Below are 24,139 nucleotides of genomic sequence, written 5' to 3' on the forward strand. Positions count from 1 at the left end.
TCACAGATGTGTTAGCTGTACAGGACTGGAGTAGCGTTGAATTTCCAGAGTCAATACTTTCATAATCCTGAGAGAGCCAATCTTTACATACAACCTAGTCTTCCATACACAATCACACACACACAACTCAGGACAAAAAAAAAAAAATACCACACACATTTTCTCTCCCAGAGACAGACGGCTGGGTGGCCTCCAGTCCCGGTGATTCGGAGCAGGCCGTTGTTTAAGATAGATTAAATATTGAAATGGCACTTTATGTAAGTATTTACATTTCTGGGGCTGGCTCAGCCTCTGGGGCAGTTAAACAGTTGCTAAATCATATTCAGTTTACCAGGATAATTTCATGGATTGTTTTCCCTTCCCGGTCCCTGCCTTGTTCCCCTTCAAAGAACAGTGGCCTGCCTCTGGGACCCTCGGGAAGCTGGGTCCCCTCTCCCTTTTTTGGCAATTTCATGCGCTGTCGGACAAAAGAGTTGACATATTTACACATTTGCCTTGTGTAAATGTTGAGTGGAGTACTAGCAAAAGGGGGCCATTATTTTGATTTGTGCCAGGCTCATAGAGGGGGTCTCTGGAGGCAAATAAAGCAGCAGTCATTTTCTCCGTGTGCGGCGATGGTGTCACTGTAAGGGAACGAGGAGCTTTACTGGATGTTTGCACACAAGACAAAAAAAATGAAGAAATTAAAAAAACGCTACAAGTACAATGTAGAATAGAAAAAAAGGGGGGAAGGGGAATCCCTCGGGAATGCACGGTAGCAAGGACCCGGCTCCACATTCAGATTTAATATTTCTATTTTTTGAATAGCGCACATGGCGGCGGTTATTTCTCATTTGAAGTGTAGATGGAGCAAAGGCAGACAAGAGGAGGAGGAGGAGGAAGGACATGCCAGTAACAGAGAGATGAAACCGTTAAACAAGAGGGAAAACCCCGCGTGTGAGGAAATGTCAGAGAGACGCTGGCGAAACAGGAGGAGGCTGCGCGAGGAACACGGCGGAGAACAGAGGCTGGCTGAGAGAGGAGGGAGAGAGATGGAGCGAGGGAGGGAGGACGCCCGGCGCGGAGAGAGAAGAGGGATGCTTTGCCACCTAAGAAAGACAAACCGGCATGCGTAGCACAAGTGACACATGCCTGTCTGCGCTGGGTTTGACTGCCCCAGATGCATTGGCAGCAGTCCCAGGCAAACCTAAAAGCATAGCAAACAATGCGGCGGCAGCCAGCATCCTCAACATGTTGTTTCCCCTGATTCTGCCAACCGCAACATGCCCCGACAAGCATCCCTCACTTGCAGAACAAGACAGCTTTTCAACTGCTACATGTAGCTTTTTTCTCCCTTTTTTGATTTTGTTGTTGTGTTTAGTTGTCATTGCATCCTACGCAGTGAAAATATTGGCTGTTTTTTTTTTTTTTTTTTTTTCTTCCTAGTAGTTTTTTAAGTTCCGGTCGTTGTTTGGGGCTGTTTCAATGGTTATTTTCAGTTTTCTTTTCTTTTTTTACATTTCACGTTTTATAGGCTTTTTTACATTTGTTACATTAACTATATGTGTTTTCCGTTTTGTTTTTCAAGTAATAATTTCCCTTTTTAAATGTTGCTATTCAAGTTCGACCACGTCTCTCTGAATTAAATTGTTTAAAAATAACGTGTAACCGGTTATTTTCTTGCCCGGTGCGGGATTCGCGACAAGGTGTGCTGCACCACAAGGCAACATCACTAACCGCTCGACTAGGGTCAGACCCGTTAGCTAGAGGCTAACGTGTCTTATTAGTAGTTTACATAGTGTTATAGTGGTTAAAATGCTAATGTTGACGTCAGTTGTTTCCTAACAGACATACTAACATAATGCATTAACATCTCAACTGGGTCTTTATCTTGACAGAATATAGAGTTTAAAAACCGTGGGCGGTGATTTTGACCGCCCACGGTCGTTTTAGATTGAGCTGATCATAACTTTTTCTTTTGTTGCTATTCTGTCCCTGATGCGTGTTTCATCTACGCAAAAACAGAAAAGTCGAACACTGGAGTAAAGTTAAGATGTTTTACTGAGTCCTCGTTTCTCGTCTTTTCTTTTTTTTTCTTCTTTGTAAAACTGAAATAAATGTGCAGAGTTACAATGCTTTGGTTACAAACTGTTCCCAAAGTACAGCACAAATGAATTCTCATTGCTTACAAATAGCCTAAATGCACATGACAAGGAGCTACGTTTAGCTTAGCTTACCATTTTTAACCTTAGCAAATGAAATGATCACAAATTGCATTGTTAATCCAAACGTTTGAATTCCAAATTATTAATATGCACATTTGCACAAAACACGGAAAAGGTAACAGACTTACAAGCAAAGGCTCTCCAAGGCACAAACGTAAAGAAAAACGGAGCGGAACTTTCTGTCTGACACACGGAGAAATTCTTGCAAACTGCCGTCTTTTCCTGGTTGACCTCTAACCTACGAGTCAAGGGATCTGAACTGACGGCTGAGAAAAGGTTGACGCTAGAGCCGACGGGGTGTAGGCACGGAAGTAGCCGTGATTGGCTGTTGCGTGGGCCAATAGGCCCTTTTCACATGACTTCACAGGACTTCCGTTCTGACTCCTTGCAGGGTATGCTAAGTTCCGGATGGTCTGTGGCGTTTACACAATTGCTCACAAACCTGCCTGAAATACGGCTAGATGATGTACCACGGATTGCCGAAACAATGCATTAACCAAGCGGTCCAAACTCAACAAAGGCTACAAATTCTTCATCGAATGGTACCTGTTTGATTACGCTAAATAACTTATGTTAAAGGCAATAACTTTAAATCATAGTCAGAAAAAAGCGAGATGCTATGAGAGAGAGAGAGAGAGAGAGAGAGAGAGAGAGAGAGAGAGAGAGAGAGAGAGAGAGAGAGAGAGAGAGAGAGAGAGAGAGAGAGAGAGACAGACACACAGAGAGAGAGAGATCTTGAATTATACTAAATAACTTATAGAAAGATCGCGCCATCTCAACTAATCCAAAAATTAAGATACTTCAAACAGTCGTATGGCCAGTCATGATATACAGAAGTGAAGGATGGACTTTGCCTGAAATAGAAGAAAAGAAAATCAATGCTGCTGAAATGTGGTTTTGCCGCCGTTTGCGGAGAATACAAGGTTGGATAGAAAAACGAACAAATGAAAGTGTGCTACAGCAACTTGGAACATACATATATGATCCTTCTGTCGACCATTCATAGATGAAAACTAAAATATTTCAGGTATGCTATGTGTCATAAGCCCTGCAGTATTATGAAAAATAGATAGGTAGATAGACGGACGGACGGACGGACAGAAAGACAGTCAGACACAGATAGATAGATAGATAGATAGATAGATAGATAGATAGATAGATAGATAGATAGATAGATAGATAGATAGATAGATAGATAGAGAGAGAGAGAGATCAAGTGATAGGGAGAGAGAGATGGATAGATAGATAGATAGATAGATAGATAGATAGATAGATAGATAGATAGATAGATAGATAGATAGATAGATAGATAGATAGATAGATAGATAGATAGATAGATAGAGAGATCAAGTGATAGGGAGAGAGAGATGGATAGATAGATAGATAGATAGATAGATAGATAGATAGATAGATAGATAGATAGATAGATAGATAGATAGATAGATAGATAGATAGATAGATAGATAGATAGATAGATAGATAGATAGATAGATAGATAGATAGATAGATAGATAGATAGATAGATAGAAAGAGAGAGAGAGAGATCAAGTGATAGGGAGAGAGAGATAGATAGATAGATAGATATATAGATAGATAGATAGATAGATAGATAGATAGATAGATAGATAGATAGATAGATAGATAGATAGATAGATAGATAGATAGATAGATAGATAGATAGATAGATAGATAGATAGATAGATAGATAGGCAGCCAGGCAGACTGACTGACTGACTGATAGATAGATAGATAGATAGATAGATAGATAGATAGATAGATAGATAGATAGATAGATAGATAGATAGATAGATAGATAGATAGAAAAAAGAAAAAAATACTTTAAAGAAAGACAGACAGACAGACATAATCATATGACTATGATTAGCTAGTCTTAACATTACCCTTCGAAATTACTTCAGGTTGTGCATTCCTGCATTTTCAGAAGTCGTCTCTACATCCATGAGTCGTCTACGGCGCAAACGGAAGTGAAGATAACCTGCTTCGCGGAAAGGCGGACGTTAATTGAGGTCATTGTGAAAAGGGCCTATAGACAGCATGGAACCTCGAAGCGCGCTGACTTGAAACAAACGATGTGCACTGAAACATTTAGCTAGCTAGCTTACAACTGACCTTAACATTGACAGATCGTACTATAAAGATAGCTAAAATTAATGCTTGCTAACAATGGAAATTCAAAAAGAGTTTAAACCCTAACCCTAACCAACAACCAATCACATCTACTTCCGTGCCTACACCCCGTTGGATCTAGCATCAACCCTGAGAAAACGCTTAATATGTATCACAGTTTTTTTACAACAAACTACCACGGTGCTAAAGAATATGAATTTGAAAGCCACAGAATGTGATCCATGAGAGTTGAAATTGGTCTTAAACTCATTTTAATGCAAATATAATGCAATTTTAGGAGCATACAGGGCACGGCAGGTCTGTAGCCTTTATTTCACAAAGTTATTAAACTTTGAAAATCCAAAACGGTCAAAATCACCGCCTTGGTCGTTCTAGTGTATGGCAGTGTTAAGGGGAACAAAAGCAACGGCAGCACAGAGGAATCATTTTAGGTGGACTTGGGGACATATGGAGGGATGGATGGAAAGATGAATGAATCAGCAGAAGTGATGCAATATTTATCTTTTATGGATGACATTTTAAGAGTTTTCTTGTTTATTCCAGAAAAAAAAGATATTATGTACTAATGCAAACACGATGGGAAAAAAAATAATAAAGACAATGCATGTGTTACAGCCTTGACTTCTAATAAATGTTTATCCTCATTTTCACTGCTTTTGCTGACTGTCATTAGCATTTTATTGGTGCATTACTATTCAGCATCTATGCTTAATTCGTTTCTGGTAAGGCCAGTTGTTAAAAACACATATTGGAGGGACAAACCAATACCGATACTGGTACCAGATATGACTGGTACTGGATATGAGGCAGATACTAGGCGAACATACAGTATCGATATTGGACATTTTACCCAAGAATAAAATCTGATACCAAAACCTATGAGCAACATGCCATAAAGCAAAATGGTCTGATTTGCTGCATTTTTGGCAGATTGAAGTTACATTTATTTAATGGTGGAGAAAAATCCCTGACTCTATCTCAATTATTGTGCCCATTGACTCTAATCTAATGGCCTAAGTCTGCACTGTTCAGCAGAAGTAATGGATCGGATTGGCACTCAGCCGATCATAAAGATGAGTACTTGGAATCGGCATCATCAATGCAAAAGTGATAATGGTGCTTCCCTACATATTGGTGTGGCTAACTAAAACCCTTTTCCCACTGGCCAAAAAAACCCGCTAATATATGCCTTTGGTCAATGTAAAAAGGCAGATGCTAGCGGGGGTTTTTGGCTAGCGGGAGAATGGTATTAATGAAGAAACAAGGTCCTCATCTGACAACAGGAACGTGCACAGTAAATCTGTCAGCATGTATTTTACTCTGTATATTAGCCTCAGAGATGAAGGTGTGTGGTGAGGTTATCAGTTTATTCCCAGCATGGTGGATACAACCCTTTGAAGCCAATATCTGCTACCACCGGCTCAATGATCGATGCACAGGAGAGCATTTTTCTGTGCCGTGAACACAAGTCACAGAGAGTACCCTCCATGGAAGAGAAGGCTGGAGGCCAAGATCAAGGCAGCACAAAGACATTAGCTGGTTAACAGAGGTGCAGAAGGGAGTTACAAAAGACAGGTCCTGGATGAAAAAAAAGTACAGCAAGTTCTCGATAAGTGAGGCCCTGGCGACTGCAAAACAAAGGCGAACAGCTCTGGCTGCTAGGCTGAAGAAATACATCAGAGAATCATGCCAAAAGAATAAATTGTCTGCTCTCCAAAGAACCAGCCAGATTGTAATCCCAGCTGCAGGAGAACAACGGCACTAGAGCAGCCCCACCCAGAGCTGAGACTGAGAGATAGTGGAAGGATATAAGGGAGAAGAAGGTGTCACACAGCACCAATACCCAGTGGCTAGTGGACCTAAGAGCAGATCACAGCAATCTCCTAGAATAAGACCCAGTCATCATCACAACAGCAGACATCCAACAGTGAAGTCTCAAGCATGAAGAGGTGGAAAACACAGACTGGACAAGATCCATTCCTATGAGCCAAAGAAGCTAACAGCACTCCACAAACACCTGGCAGCACAAATGAACCGGCTGCTAACATCAGGGTCTCACCCAGACTGGCTAACACAGGGTAGGACAGTACTGATCATGAACGATCCCACAAGGGTACAACACCTTTAAACTACAGGCCAATAACCTGCCTCTCGACAACATGGAAGCTCCTCTCAGGGATGACAGAGGCTAAGTTAAATAGGCACATGAGTCAGTATATGAGCAAAACTCAGAAGGGCATTGGAAACAACTGAGTGTCAAAGCACCAGCTACTGGTTGACAGAGCAGCAACCCAAGCCTTTAAGACCAGACAGACCAACCTGAGCACTGCCTGGATTAACTAAGGCTGATGACTCAATGTCCCACATGTGGATACTGCTTGGCACTATACAAGGCCAACAGGACACTAATAACCTTTCTCAAGAATTCAATGTGGCTGTGAAAAATAAGCCAAGAAGCCAACTCCAAGACCATCGCACAAGTGACTATCAAGTGTGGCATATTCCAAGGTGTTGCGCTGTCCCCGCTGCTGTTCTGCATAGGCCTGAACCCCCTCAGTCAGATCATGGCAAACAGTGACTATGGATGCAACTTATGAAGTGGGATAACCATGAGTCACCTCCTCTATATGGATGATAAGCTGTAGGTCAAGAGTGAACAAGACAGTGATTCACTGATCCACATCACCAGATGTGATGTGGGTCAGTGATGTTGATGATCACTGATCCACATCACTGTTGATGATCACTGATTATCAACAGTGATGACATCCGGATGTCATTCGGACTGGATACGTTTGGCTGAATGGTGGCAGAGGGGGAAGGTGATCAGTGCTGAAGGAGTGGAGCTACTAGAAGGCACACAAACAGTACAGTTACAAGTGCATATATATATATATATATATATATATATATATACACTGCTCAAAAAAATAAAGGGAACACCTAAAAACACAATATAGACCTCGATGAATGAAATATTTCAGCTGAAAGTCTTTATTTATTAGACAGAGGAATGTGTTTAGAGCAAAATAACCTAAGAATGATCAATGGAAATCAAAATCATTAGCCCATTAAGGTCTGGATTCAGAATCATACTCAAAATCAAAGTGGAAAATGAGAACATAGGCTGATCCAACTTCTGTGGAAATTCTTCAAGACGATTCAAAATGAGGCTCAGTAGTGTGTGTGGCCTCCACGTGCCTGTATGCACTCCCTACAACGTCTGGGCATGCTCCTGATGAGACGACAGATGGTCTCCTGAGGGATCTCCTCCCAGACCTGGATCGGGGCATCGGTCAACTCCTGGACAGTCTGTGGTGCGACATCGCGTTGGCGGATGGTACGAGACATGATGTCCCAGAGGTGCTCGATTGGATTCAGGTCTGGGGAACGTGCAGGCCAGTCCATAGCATCAATGTCCTCGACATACAGGAACTGCTGACACACTCTGGCCACATGAGGACGAGCATTGTCATGCATGAGCAGGAACCCAGCGCCCACTGCACCAGCATATGGTCTGACAATGGGTCTGAGGATCTCATCCCGGTACCTAATGGCAGTCATGGTACCTCTGGCTAGCACGTAGAGGTCTGTGCGGCCCTCCAAGGATATGCCTCCCCAGACCATCACTGACCCACCGCCAAACCGGTCATGCTGGAGGATGTTGCTGGCAGCAGAACGTTCTCCACAGCGTCTCCAGACTCTCTCACGTCTGTCACATGTGTTCAGTGTGAACCTGCTCTCATCTGTGAAGAGCACAGGGCGCCAATGGCGAACCTGCCAACCAAGATGTTCTCTGGCAAAGGTCAATCGGGCTGCACGGTGTTGGGCTGTGAGCACAGGCCCCAATTGTGGACGTCGGGCCCTCATACCATCCTCATGCATCCTGTTTTTCACTGTTTGAGCAGAAACCTGCACATTAGTGGCCTGTTGAAGGTCATTTTGTAGGGCTCCGGCAGTGCTCCTCCTGTTCCTCCTTGCACAAAGGACCAGATAGCGGTCCTGCTGCGGAGTTGTTGTCCTCCTGCGGCCTCCTCCACGTCTCCTGGTGTACTGGCCTGTCTCCTGGTACCTCCTCCATGCTCTGGACACTGTGCTGGGAGACACATCAAATCTTCTTGCCACAGCACGCATTGATGTGCCATCCTGGATGAGCTGCACTACCTGAGCAACTTCTGTAGGTTGCAGATACCGCCTCATGCCACCTCTAGTGGTGAGGGCACTAGCAAAAGGAAAAACTAACCAAAGATCGGCCAGAAAAGATGAGGACAGGAAAATGGTCTGTGGCCACCACCTGCAAATCCATTCCTTTTATAGGGGTTGTCTTGCAAATTGTCTAATTTCCACCTGGTGGAACTTAGACAATTTACCAACAGGTGAAATTGATTCACAAATCAGTGTTGCTTCCTAACTGGACAGGTTGATATCTCAAAAGTGTGATTGACTTGGAGCTACATTGCATTGCTTATGTGTTCCCTTTATTTTTTTGAGCAGTGTATATATGTGTGTGTGTGTGTGTGTGTGTGTGTGTGTGTGTGTGTGTGTGTGTGTGTGTGTGTGTGTGTGTGTGTGTGTGTGTGTGTGTGTGTGTGTGTGTGTGTTTTAAGGACAGTGATGGTGATGTCCATATATAAAGGATATAAAGGGATCTAGATGTAGAGGACAATGATGGTGGTTTGGGTTTGAATGAAGTTGGCACAAGTCAACCCAGAGAGTTTAGTTGGCTAATACTGGTGTGTTACCTCTCTACTCACTTCATGTTTTATTGGTCTAACACGCTGGACCCCGATTGTGTCACTTGTGTCACATGGGCCTTTGGTGTTGATCGTAGTATGATTTTTCTTTTGTACAATAGAACAAATATTTTCTCCCTCAAAACAGCCATGTGACACATCTTGTTTATTGTTCTACCATCCTAGACCCATACCAACATGTTTTTAACACACCAAAAAAAAGTATAAATTGTTATTACCTCAAACAATATTCTTCATATGGCTATAGAGAAGGTCAATTCCCTTCCGCTGTGAACTATTGAAAACTTAATTGTATTGTATGGATATAGTGACAGGCATGGATGCAAGGCCATGAATACTGGGATGGCATCTAGTGCTTTACCTGTACTCCCGTCCATTGGGTTAGTGGTTGTTTCAGGAAGGGCATCCGACGTAAAATTTTGCCAAATCACTATGCGGATTGACAAGACCATACTGGATCAGTCAAGGCTCCATATCGGGTCAGCTGAGGCCCAGATTAACAACAGCCGCCATTGGTGCTGTGCCCTCACAGGGTACCAATGAAAACTGTACAATCCACTGTGGCGACCACTGAGAAACAGGGAACAAGCTACAAGAAGAAGAAGAATTGTATTGTATGGATGTATGTAGATGATGTATGAATGCAGCCCAGATGTATCTGAAAGTGCAAACATGGCCTTGCATTTTAGGAAATTGGATAAAAAAATACAACTTTGAAAAATGAGTATCAAACCCAAGCTCTAATGAAATATATACTAAGTATTTTGTGTGAATATAACTTGAACTGATGAGGTCAAATTAATCCTGGGTCAGGGGGAACTTATCCTTGTCCAGTAAATATGATAGACACAACATGTGATTCACTTGGTGATGCTGAGCAACTCTCCACAGACACGCTCGGGACACGTTATGAACTTCACCTCTGTTTCAGTTTCCCTGGATGAATTCACAGGGGCATACATCTTGGCATCTATAATATAAATGTAAAAATGCTAAAGAATATTTTTTGTGTCTTTTGAGCAGCTTTGAAGCGAGCCTTGAGGACCGGTTGGTGTTGTTGGTGGAGGATCATTCAAACCAAGCAAATCTGAACCACAGAAGGTTTAAGAGGTTCTGCAAACACAGAGGATCTAGTCTCCATATAACAAGCTGCAAGATGCAATGAGAGCAGGAGGGAGAGGCAGATGGGGTGATTTATTTATCTCTTAAAGCTCTGTGATGGAAAAGTTTGAGTACTGTCAAACCAAGACGGGTGGGGAGGTGTGTGTGTGTGTGTGGGGGGGGGGGGGGTGACGCAGTGAGTGGGCTATTGTGCTCCTTGAGAGGTGCACAGGTTTGATGAATGGGAGCAATGTAATGTAGAGTGGAGGGTTCGGTTAGAGGGAGTATATTTGGGGGGGGTGACACATTTCAGAGTGTATGGATGCAAGTATGAGTTTGTGCATGTGCGTGTGGGTTTGCGTCTGTCAATGCACATATAGCGTATATTCCCCTCGGAGGGCGAACCAATCTGGGCTTCAAGCCTTGGGCTATTGATCTGCCCCTGGAAGCCCATCATTCACTCCGTTATGACTCTGAACCTCTCCACACCCAACCTCCTCCTGCCCCGCTCTGCAAGCCAGGCAAGAGCGTGCTGGCCTGCACGTGGCGTGGCCAAAGATGGCGGTCATTGCGGTTAGGAGTTAGGACGGGGGAAGGGTGCTGGGGTTTGGTCTTAGTGCCGCTCGCAGCAAGTAAAAGAGCAGAGAGAGCAGAGAGAGAGAGAGACTCCACAGTCAGTTTAGACAGAAGGATGAGGAGAGAAAAGGAGAGCGGAGGAGTGACTGAGTCAAGTGGAAAAAAAAAAAAAAAAAAAAAAACACGAGGGAGCGGTGCTTAGCCCGGCCAAATCTGGCCTCCTTAGCTAATTGGACTGGATGATGTCTTCATTGCTTTATCGGCCTGGCTTTTATAAAAGTGCCCTGCATATTGGCAACCAGCAAAGAATTGCCTCTCCTCCAGCTCTGATTGCAGGGAAGATAAAAACACACGGGGCGGTGAAGAGGGTGAGTGTGGGAGGGGAGTGGATAGGAGATGGACTAGATTAAGGCATGGACTCGTGGACGGGAAAGGAAATGAACACTTTTTTGGCCTTCCACGAGAACAAGCACGCAGCTGCTCAACACTGTTATCCAAAGCACAGATCCAGCACTCTGTCAACTAAAATACAGAAAACGGCATCACTTGAAATAACTCTCCAAATACTACTGCAGACATAAAGGAGGCATGGATTTTTTTTCCTTCTCGGTAGTTATTTAGCCATTTCAGTACCCACCACTGTACTTTGTATTGTGAGAAAAAAAGGGATAATATTGCAGGAAATGAAACTGCAAGAACATATTTATTTCTCATCTTCTAGTTCTAAGAAATCATCAGCCGTAAAATGACATTGAGGTGAGGCTTTCGGCTTATTTGGCTGCTGAACCGACCTCAGGTTCTGCAGTACCACGGCTGCTGCCATGGCAGACGGTTGCATGGCTGATCTGGAAGTTTTCATGCTCCATCTCCTGCAAAAAATACAGTAAGAAAAACCCCATCTGGCTTCCCAGTAGCCTCTCCGAGTGTCCAATGGTGCCATTATACCCAGTGCAAATTATACCACCCGCATAAGCTCCCTAACCTCACTTTTGTAGCAAAATGTAGATGTTTTATGTAAGAGGACTCGGAGTCATCGCTAGTAACCCCCCCCCTTTTTCTTCCCAATTATATCTGGCCAATTGCCCCACTCTCCCGAGCCATGCCGGTCGCAGCTCCACCCCCTTTGCCGATCCGGGGAGGGCTTGCAGACTACCACGTGCCTCCTCTGTTACATGTCGAGTCGCCAGCCGCTTCTTTTCACCTGACAGTGAGGAGTTTTGTCGGGGGGGGGGGGGGGGCGTACCGCATGGGAGCATCATGCTATTCCCCTCAGTTACCTCTCCCCCTCGAACAGGCGCCCTGATGGACCAGAGGAGGCGCTAGTGCAGTGACCAGGACACATACCCACATCCCGCTACCCACCTGCACACACAGCCAATTGTGTCTGTAGAGACGCTCGACCAAGTCGGATGCAACACAGGGATTCGAACCGATGACACCTGTGTTGGTAGGCAACGGAATAGACCGCCACGGTACCCGGACGGACGCCCTCTGAGATGGTTGTTTTGTTTTGTTGTTGCCTGGTCCTAACACCCTAGAGGGTTCCCAAATGTGTTAACGCCATGACCCACCTATGGAGATACTGCAGTTTGGCCTGGGCCCTGCCGATTATTTTGAGCAAAGAAAGGAATAAATTGTCATTGCTTGGCAGAAAGCTAGATATTAACAGTGCTCTATATTGTTCATCAGTGCAGTATTTCCATTTCCATTCTTCACTCATGGCCCACTAATAGTCAAATTAAATAGACAAGGCATGTCAACATTAAACATTGGTTTAGCATTATTTGTGATTTTGGAATTCAATCCCTGTTGTTCATTAAAAAAAAAACCCTCTGTCCTAAATATCCCCAATCATACACTACCAAATAAGACGAAGCAACAACCGTGAAACATTCCCTCTATGGCAGGCTCAGATTAAATCACTCAGGGACTACGGCGTGGATCCCGCCTGGGATATGAACCGTTGATTTAAGAGTTTAATCTGCCGTTTTAATGCTAAGAAAGTGAACCTTGACACCACATCAGTTAAGGGGTCAGTACCAGCTCCATCTGAAAACAAGACGGGGTTTGATATCGGAAGGATCATCTGAGGGGAAGAACAAAGCTTTATTTGGAATAAATAGGTTAGCATGAGGACATCAAAGGATACACAGAGCTAATTTGCATAATGCTCGTTCAAGTGCACCCACTAATACCTTCTCTCTGATTCCTCCTCTTGATTCTACCTTCAGTTTGCGGCCCTTCTCTCTTTCTGCCTGTCACTTTCTTTTACCCTGCTTGATTATACCTTAACTCTCTGTGTCTCTGCTCCTCTCACGCTTCTGTCAGCTTCTGTCTGTCTTAGCCTTTAACTTAGGCACACACACACACACACACACACACATACACACCTCATGCTCTTCATCATTAAACAATCTCATCCCTTTGGTGGTGGTTGCTTCATCATGAAAAACTGCCCCCCTGCTGTGGTAGAGTATGCTAGTGAGAGAGAGAGCGAGAGAGAGAGCAAGAGAGAGAGAGAGAGACCTTGAGAGTAGCCCATACGCACACTTTTCAAAGGTTAATTACATAGCACAGCTGTCTCTCTTGTACTTTCTTTACCTTGCAATACAATCGGCTCCTGGATGCCTTGGCTAATTAAACCAGGAATAACTAGGAATGAATCTACTGTCTAGGCATTAAAGAGCTGAAAAGGCAAGAGAGAAAAGAGAAAAAGAAAGACTAAAATCAATACGTAGTACTTACTGTAAATGGCGAGTATTTATGCAAACGGCATAATCTTTGTGACCTGGGACACAGAAGCCTGTGCGTGCTGGGGCCACAGGAGAATGGGACACGCTTTACATTGTGTTGTCCCAGGTACCATTAAATGTCACTTTCTCACCTCTATCACCAGGCTAAGATAACATTGTTTCAGTTTAGGGACGTACATCCATCAAGGTTTTATGATTCTGTCAAACGGCCTATTTCTCAGATCAACCCTGTAGACAGACAGAAAGGCAGGCAGGCAGGCAGGCAGGCAGGCAGACAGGCAGGCAGGCAGACAGGCAGATAGACAGACAGACAGACAGGCAGAGACACAGGCAGACAGACAGGCAGGCAGACACAGCCAGACAGGCAGAAAGACATAGGCAGACAGACAGAAAGGCAGGCAGATAGACTAGCAGACAGACAGGCAGATAGACAGGCAGGCAGGCATAGATAGGCGAACAGACAGGCAGACAGACAGACATACAGACAGGCAGAAAGGCAGGCAGGCAGACAGGCAGACAGACAGAAAGGCAGGAAGATAGACAGACAGGCAGGCAGGCAGATAGGCAGGGAGACAGACAGGCAGACATACAGGCAGGCAGGCAGACAGGCAGGCAGACAGACAAGCAGACAGACAGACAGACAGACAGACAGAATTCCTATAAGGAGGTGGAGAAGCACCATCACATGCCTATACAGCAGAAGCAGTAGGTGTGGTGCGACAAATAATAATCTAAGCTTCCAGATGGCAGAGCCTCCGTTGACCAGGTTACCTGAGATCAGCTGTGTAGCGATCAAATGTGATGTTATTGTACAAAGTGAGTCCAAGATATTTGAAGCTATCCACCACCTCAGCTGTCTCACCATTGACAGAGATGAGGTTGTGGGGGCTGTTGGGTGAGCCAGTGAAAAGCCAGTTAGTCTTGGAGACGTTCAGTTGCAGATAGGCATCTGCGTGCCAACGTGTGAAATGGGAGATTTCACATGCAGATAGGCCATGTCTTCCAGGAATTCAAATGTGTCCATATCTTCATAGCATTTGCAGTAGGAGCGGGGCTGACACAGACGTTTGTATGGGGGATGTATTGTAAAGTGCTTGTCATCACTTTGAGATGCACCAGCAGTAAACTAGCGGATGTACACAGGGCAGATTAACTGGTCGTTTTCTTTCGATGGATAATCATTACAATATGGTCGCTGCAAAGAGTCTCCCTTGATAGCCTTCCGAGGACCTCGATGGTAATGTAAATCTGCATGTCTGTCCTCTGTCTCTGACGGGTACTTCCTGATCTCCCCCCAAAGCCACAAGTGTTACAACAATCCTCCAAACAGTAATTTACAAGAGACGATAACACAAAGAGGTGGGGGAGAACACTGAAACTCTCTGCGGTACAGCGAACAGTGCTGATTTATGAGTCTTCAGATTGCACAGACTTTTACTGTCAGCCTCTCACGTAGCGCTATTTAACAACACGGGTCATTAAGAGGTACAAATTGCTGCATCGATGAGTTGCTAGGGTGACAGAACAGTATTTTCCATTATTGACCATCTTGTTCGTTCATCCCCATCTGTCATCTGATATGAAGGAGAGCAATTTAGCAGCCAATCACACGCGCAGGTTGGACCCTGACCCAGAGAGGAAATAAGTGAAGAAAGGCCCACTTGAAGGCAGACTTGAGAAGAGATTCCCTCAAGCTTAAGCAAGACAAAATGAGAAAGTGCTGCTTAATTATGAGAGCAAACCTTTGCGGATGGCCCCGAGATATTCATTTTAGAAATTAATTTGGCACATAAAGATATCATCAAATCTAAACAGCCTTGTAGCGTTGTGGGTGGTTTTATTCAAATGCCAGGTGGAAATTAACAAAAGCTTTTCTTCTGAACAGCTATGGCAAAAGATGCTGAGCTTGAAAAAAAAATCAGAGTGAAATGGTTTCCATGGCAAACCTAATTACTCCATATACCAGTTATTTTTCACTACTGCTACTCTCAAGATATATACAAGATATATATGTATTATATATATATATATATATATATATATATATATATATATATATATATATATATACTTTTTTAAACTCTTACTTGAATTATGTACATTTAGATATTTAGAGTTTTGCAAAGTCAAATGCAGATTAAAAATGAAGATGATGCGGGAAAATTGCGGCGCAAATTCACGTTTGCAGCGGCCTCACCCAGTACTGGTGTTGGAAGATGGTGGCGTGAAGTCATGTTTGTGGCGGCCTCACCCAGTACTGTCCAGGCAGTGTCTTTGTCTACGTCTGTGTTTAACTGTTGTCTTTGTTTAATGGCTGGGAGAGCTGGCGCTGGATCAGCTGGGGGAGCCTGGTCTGCTGCATCTTTTGGGCCAAGGGATCACAGCCCTGCCTGGAGCTGTGACCGAGAAGGTAACACTGAGGGCAGTCTGACAGGCCGCAGAAGAGGGGCAGGCTAAACGAACTGCTAGCCCATGCAGACCGGCAGTTCTGATAACACCGGAGGCGATCTGGCGGCGGACTTGCCTGGCGTTGAATGTGGTGTCGTTGTGTGAAGTGCGGGGAGGTGTGTCCGATGGTGTATGACTGGGAGCGCTGGCGTTGCATCGGCTGGGGGAGCCTGGTCTGCTGGGTCCGGTGGGCCTAAGGACCACGGCCCCCGCCTGGAACTGCACCCAAGGAGGAAGCACTGAGGGCATTCTGACAGGATGTAGAAGTGAGGCAGGCTAAGCTAACTGTTAGCTTGGGATTCTAACAGGCTAAGCTAACTGTTAGCTTAGCCTGTTAGACCGGCATCCTTGCTGGGGTTCGTTCTCCTGGACAGCGATTTCTTTTTAAGTTTGGCTATATGTGTTAGTTTAGATATATGTGTCAGTTGGTATGTGTGTTCTTGAAGTTCTTGTAGTTTTTGGAGATGTGTCTTTGTCTTTGTGTGGCACTGCTGTGGGCCGGTGGAAACGATATTTTGTTTCTTTTCATGTACGGAAGAACATGAAATAAAATGATTAAGTGTTCCTGATTCCTGGTTAGTTGAATACACAGGGTTTACCCATTCTGTGTTCAGTTTAGAGGTACGAGTAGGATTTTCTTAAAAAAAATAAATCAATGTATAGACTCATACAAAAGAAATACCTCTCAATCATCACTTATGACCTACTTTACGTGTGTGGCGGTGTCTGTATCTGCAGAGACCCTGCCCGCTGCCTGTATTGTCTTATTCTGCTAGTGCAGCGACCGGCTTCCCACCAGCAGACACAGCCAGTTGTGTCTGTAGGGACGTCCCACCAAGCCAGAGGTAACACGGGGATTCGAACTGGCGATCCCTGTGTTGGTAGGCAACGGAAGAGACCGACATGCTACCCAGGCGCCCCTACTCATTCTAAATGTCAGAAAAACTGCACTGAATATTTCAGCTCTTTGAAGTTATCATCTTTCAGAGAATCGTTTCCAGTCCCATATTCACCTAAAAAATATACTACCTACTTTTGCTCATATCACGTGGAAATCTTTTCTGACCTTTCCACAGTAAGGCATCGCACAGTGAAATAAAGATGCAAAAAAATGAAACACATGACCTGCCTTTGAGTGTATGCGAATGATGTCGCACATATCTCCCGCTCTTCACCACCTCATATCATTATCGTCGTTGTGCAGAAAGGTTAGTTTAATGCAGACTAGATTAGATTAAAAAAAAAGAAAGAATTGTTCAGGAAATGAGACATGAGAGAGGCGTTAATATGAAATGCCTTCGAGCTTCTTCACAGAGACAGAGAGATGGAGTCAGCATCATGGTGTAGTGTTATTGTGTGGTAGGGGATGTATTGGCCAAGTCACTTTAACTCAGTTTTTGATTTGTCAGTTGGTTACCCATCTTATTTGAGTCTGATATGAATCGTCCAAGCATTATGTGTTACAATCCATTCAATCAGGAATCAGGAACATTTGTCATTTCATTCCATGCACCTGCGCATAGGGAAATTAAATGAAATGACATATTATTTCCCCCAGCCCACAGCAGTGCAACGCAAAGACAAAAACACATATCCAAACTACAAAAACTACAAAATACATATGTCCAACATATAAAATAAATAAATAATTCACTGTCCAAGAGAGAGAACGCCAGGATGACTGTCAGAACTGCCGGTTAGTATGGGCTATCAGTTAGTTTAGCCCGCCCCGCTTCTGCGTCCTGTCAGACCATCCTCGGTGTTTCCTTGCTGGGCGCAGCTCCAGGCAGGGCTGTGGTCCCTGGGCCCACCGGACGGAGCAGACCAAGCTCTCCCAGCCGATCCAACACCAGCTCTCCCAGCCAGACACCTTTGACACGCCTCCCCGCACTCTGCACGATGACACCAAAAAAACAGCCAACACTAGGCAAGGCCGCCGCCAGACCGTTATCGGTTATCGGGACTGCCGGTCTGCAGGGGCTAGCAGTTAGCTTAGCCCGCCCCGCTTCCGCATCCTGTCAGACCGCCCTCGGTGTTTCTTCTTCGGCCACAGCTCCAGACAGGGCCGTGGTCCCTGGGCCCACAGGACGCATCAGACCAGGCTGCCCCAGCCGATCCAGCGCCAGCTCTCCCAGCCATCAAACAAAGGGACAAACGTAGACGCGGACATGGACAAAGACACCACATGGACGGTACTGGGTGAGTCCTCCGCAAACGTGAATCCATGCCGCCATCTTCTCACACCCAAGAAATTCAAGAAAACAGACATCTTTTTTTTTCTGTATAGGCTTTTGTGTTTGCGTCCGTACAGTGGTAAAATTGAAGCCATCCTTTAACCTGTCCACCAGAAGTCTATGGGGGATGATTCAGGGTACTGTAAACTTTATCCCGCGTACAGGAAAGGAAAAAGGCAGGGAAATTGATGACACTATTGATAATCATTGCACTGTAGTGAAAACAGCCACTGGCTTTCTTTCCCTTCACTACAGTACAATGCAAAGTCAGGGGAGGTTATTAAATGTGTCTGCGTTTGCAGCAGACGGGGGTCGTATGTGGTTTGTCCTACATTTCTCAAGCAGTTCAGTCCGGATTACGCTGTCTGGCCCAGGACACAGTCGACCGCATCGTCCACCTATATCAAAACCCATAGTCAGTGCCAAGACAGGGAGACGAAACTTTGGATAAATACACACATGTCTCCGCAGTGCAACCTGTCTGTCCAGCTCTACTTGTATGATGCATTGCATTAATAATCTTTTGATTCCTGTTTCATCTTGCTGTGGGCCATGAGTGTGTGTGTGTGTGTGTGTGTGTGTGTGTGTGTGTGTGTGTTGGAGGGGCATGGGTGTTAAGTATGTAAGTATGTCCTACGGCGAATAAGATACTCCAGCACAGATCTAGTCCAACAACCAGTCTCTGTGAGTCATGACAGTAAGAAGCTGACAGTCCGTCTCACACGAGAAATCACCACATCCTTGCTGACGCCAGCGAGAGCTTGACATTTATGTCTGAGCCCACTGGGCTGAACCGAATTTATCAATTAATCTTTCAGGTTCAGGTCACACGCCTGTTTCAAAATGTTGTTGGGAAACACTGTTCTCAGCAATTTACTGCTCGAAAAAAAAATAAAATAAAAATTTAGGCTTTTATTTTGGGCTCCAAAAAAAAGAAAAGAAAACTCCATTGCCTTGAGGCCGAAGTGGATTTGAACAAACATAATAGATTCAGCTTGAGCTACACTCACGGAGAGCAATAACAGCATACATCTGGAATTGAGGTTGCTTAAGTAAATGAAAGCACCCAGAAATGGAAAATACAATAACATATTTTAAGGTCATGAATGATTCATGTCAAACTCCCTGCTCTCTTTGATTTGTAGCTGCGATGAACGCCGTTCGGTTTTATTCGCAGTACTGAAGCGGGTGATGGAATTACGTCAGCCTACAGGTTTCAGTAATCCTGCGTCTACACGGACGCTGCCCATGTTCACTACTCGGCGCGCCTCAGCTTCACGGCACCACACACAGTGTCCTCAATAAACAGTCCGCGTTTAGTTTTTCTTGGGTGCAATAATGAGCAACTGTGTCGGAACAGCACTATGTGGGGCGTCCGGGTGGCGTGGGGTTCGAATCCGCGTGTTACCCCCGGCTTGGTCAGGGGGTCCCCACAATTGGCTGTGTCTGCGGGTGAGAGGCCGGATGTGGGTATACGTCCTGGTCACTGCACAAGCGCCTCCTCTGGTCGGTCGGGGCACCTGTTGGGGGGAGGAGGAACTGATCCTCCGACGTGCTACGTCCCCCCTGGCGAAACTCCTCACTGTCAGGTGAAAAGAAGCGGCCGGCGACTCCACATGTATCAGAGGAGGCATGTGGTAGTCTGCAGCCCTCCCCGGATCGGCAGAGGGGGTGGAGCAGAGACCGGGACGGCTTAGAGCCGGATTCAGTTGGGGAGAAAACTTAGGACTTGGGAGTTTGGGAGAAAACTCAGAACTTAGAGCCGGATTCAGTTGGGGAGAAAACTTAGGACTTGGGAGTTTGGGAGAAAACTCAGAACTTAGAGCCGGATTCAGTTGGGGGAGAAAGGGGTTGGGGGGGAAGAACAGCAATATGTTTTCAGGAAACTGATTCCACACGATATCAGAGACATCCCCCGTCGTGTAATGCGACCACGCCGTCAACTGTGTTCACCGTTTATCCCTGTTTTGTTGGGCTGAATAATGCATGAATCCCTCCGGCTGGCTGTTTGCTTATCAAAGGCTTCGGCTTCGTGGCTCTCTCTCTGTAGGAGTGAGTGATTTTTGGGGGTGAGGGGTGATGTATTTGATAGGCTGGCCAATGATGGCATGGTTCTATAAGAGATTCGAGATTCAAGATCCTCCATTTGTTACGTCTCATTATACAAGTACAACAGACTAAAATTTTTGTGTTTCGGCTCCTCAACACAGCAGCAACAATAGCAATTAACAACAAAACAAAATAAAAAAGCAGTAATGATAATAAATATAGTGCAGTGTATGTAAGGTGCTGTGTGTGTATGTAGGCTCTACCTTAATAAATGTGCATATGTGTGTAATTGTTTGCATAGTTGTGTGTGTTTGTGTATGCCAAGCTATGTCTATCTGTGTGTGTGTGTGTGTGTGTGTGTGTGTGTGTGTGTGTGTGTGTGTGTGTGTGTGTGTGTGTGTGTGTGTGTGTGTGTGTGTGTGTGCGTGTAAACTGATGATCCGCTGAAGACCATAGGTCAGTACCAGTCAGTCCGGCACCAGGCTTAGCGTCTTTAATGTTCTTTGTTCAGACTCCTGGTGGCTTGGTGGAAAAAGCTGTTCTGGAGCCTACTGGTCCGGGCTTTGAGGCTGCGGTACGGCTTGCCTGACGGTAGCAGCTGGACCAGTCCATAGTTGGGGTGGCTGGGGTCTCTGATAATCCTACAGGCTTTGCTGACACAACATCCATTATATATGCCCTGGATGGAGGGAAACACACATCCACTGATGTCCTGGGCCGTCCACACAACCCTCTGCAGCGTTGTGTGGTTGTGCGCAGTACACTTCCCATGCCAGGCGGTGATGCATCCAGTCCAGACACTCTACTCTTAGCTGTGCCTCTGTAGAAGGCCCGTAGAATCTTGGGCCCCATGCCGAACTTGCTAGAGGCCTCCTACAGAGGCACAACCGAGAGCGTTGGAATGGTGAGATGTTGAATTAATCATTCATAGCAGAGGGAAAAAAAACATAAAAATCGCTTTAATAGTTCCAAAGAGCAACCCGTTTCATGAGCTAAAACAATAATCGAAGAGACAGGGGTGAAAAGCAGGTTTAGGGAAACGTCTGGGACAGGTGACTGACAAGTGGCGGGCTTCCTCCGACAACTTATAGCAGAAGCCGAGCTAAATCAATATTGGGCCTGTGTGACTGATACAGCTATTACCAGCCTAGTTCCCCAACCAGGCTTCCTCTCCTCGACACCTTCCGCCCCAAACTGCCACTACGAGCTGTCTCTGTCAATAACTATCGGCAGAGTTTGCACCGTTCCTGAAACAATCCTTTCATCTGAGTGATAAGGGAATGCTAATCAGGATGACAAAAGACACAGGATTCCCGTTGGGAATGCTGCTAACTTTGATGAAACTTTCATGGTTTTTCTTTTTTAGCGGAGCTTCGCTGAGCAGTGGGTGCTGCTTTTGTACACTGACTAAACCCAACGTTGGCTCTCCACTTTCTCGCTCCCTCGTTGCCCAGATGGCACTTGTTTGCCTCCTAGAGTTTCTACCAGCATATGGAAATAGTGTGGGTATATTTCTACACTACAGACTAATTGAGAGACTCCTAAAACCCTTCTATGTGTGCACGCACACACACACACACACACACACACACACACACACACACACACACATCATGTGTTTTCTATCTATCTATTTATCTATATATCTATCTAGTATCTATCTATCTATCTATCTATCTATCTATCTATCTATCTATCTATCTATCTATCTATCTATCTATCTATCTATCTATCTATCTATCTATCTATATATCTATCTATCTAACCATCTCTATCTCTATATCTATATATCTATATATGTATCTATATATCTACATATGTATCTATATATCTACATATGTATCTATCTATCTATCTATCTATCTATCTATCTATCTATCTATCTATCTATCTATCTATCTATCTATCTATCTATCTATCTATCTATCTATCTAACCATCTCTATCTCTATATCTATATATCTATATATGTATCTATATATCTACATATGTATCTATATATCTACATATGTATCTATCTATCTATCTATCTATCTATCTATCTATCTATCTATCTATCTATCTATCTATCTATCTATCTATCTATCTATCTATCTATCTATCTATCTATCTATCTATCTATCTATCCATCTCTATCTCTATATCTCTATATCGATATATGTATCTATCTATCTATCTATCTATCTATCTATCTATCTATCTATCTATCTATCTATCTATCTATCTATCTATCTATCTATCTATCTATCTATCTATCTATCTATCTATCTATCTATCTATCTATCTATCTATCTATCTATCTATCTATCTATCTATCTATCTATCTATCTATCTATCTATCTATCTATCTATCTATCTATCTATCTATCTATCTATATACACTACCGTTCTAAAGTTTGGGATCACCCAAACAATTTTGTGTTTTCCATGAAAAGTCACACTTATTCACCACCATATGTTGTGAAATGAATAGAAAATAGAGTCAAGACATTGACAAGGTTAGAAATAATGATTTGTATTTGAAATAAGATTTTTTTTACATCAAACTTTGCTTTCGTCAAAGAATCCTCCATTTGCAGCAATTACAGCATTGCAGACCTTTGGCATTCTAGCTGTTAATTTGTTGAGGTAATCTGGAGAAATTGCACCCCACGCTTCCAGAAGCAGCTCCCACAAGTTGGATTGGTTGGATGGGCACTTCTTTGAGCAGATTGAGTTTCTGGAGCATCACATTTGTGGGGTCAATTAAACGCTCAAAATGGCCAGAAAAAGAGAACTTTCATCTGAAACTCGACAGTCTATTCTTGTTCTTAGAAATGAAGGCTATTCCATGCGAGAAATTGCTAAGAAATTGAAGATTTCCTACACCGGTGTGTACTACTCCCTTCAGAGGACAGCACAAACAGGCTCTAACAGGTACTATTTAATGAAGATGCCAGTTGGGGACCTGTGATGCGTCTGTTTCTCAAACTAGAGACTCTAATGTACTTATCTTCTTGCTCAGTTGTGCAACGCGGCCTCCCACTTCTTTTTCTACTCTGGTTAGAGCCTGTTTGTGCTGTCCTCTGAAGGGAGTAGTACACACCGGTGTAGGAAATCTTCAATTTCTTAGCAATTTCTCGCATGGAATAGCCTTCATTTCTAAGAACAAGAATAGACTGTCGAGTTTCAGATGAAAGTTCTCTTTTTCTGGCCATTTTGAGCGTTTAATTGACCCCACAAATGTGATGCTCCAGAAACTCAATCTGCTCAAAGAAGTGCCCATCCAACCAATCCAACTTGTGGGAGCTGCTTCTGGAAGCGTGGGGTGCAATTTCTCCAGATTACCTCAACAAATTAACAGCTAGAATGCCAAAGGTCTGCAATGCTGTAATTGCTGCAAATGGAGGATTCTTTGACGAAAGCAAAGTTTGATGTAAAAAAAATCTTATTTCAAATACAAATCATTATTTCTAACCTTGTCAATGTCTTGACTCTATTTTCTATTCATTTCACAACATATGGTGGTGAATAAGTGTGACTTTTCATGGAAAACACAAAATTGTTTGGGTGATCCCAAACTTTTGAACGGTAGTGTATATATATATATATATATATATATATATATATATATATATATATATATATATATATATATATATATACATACACACACACACATATATATATAAAACACATGCACATATGCACATGCTGCCACTCCAGAAGCCCCAGTTCATCTGGTAGTACAGCCTCATCTCATGTCGCTCCTTAATCCCTTATGTCTTTGTAGTCAAAACCTTTAGTTTACTTTGGTGTTGTTATTTTTAATCTCAACATGCAGCTGAAATTAACCAATAATGAAACAAGCTGCATCTGAAATCTTGCCGGTCC

The sequence above is a fragment of the Lampris incognitus genome, chromosome 1 (genome assembly GCF_029633865.1).
Source record: "Lampris incognitus isolate fLamInc1 chromosome 1, fLamInc1.hap2, whole genome shotgun sequence".
NCBI classification, from domain to species: Eukaryota; Metazoa; Chordata; class Actinopteri; order Lampriformes; family Lampridae; genus Lampris; species Lampris incognitus.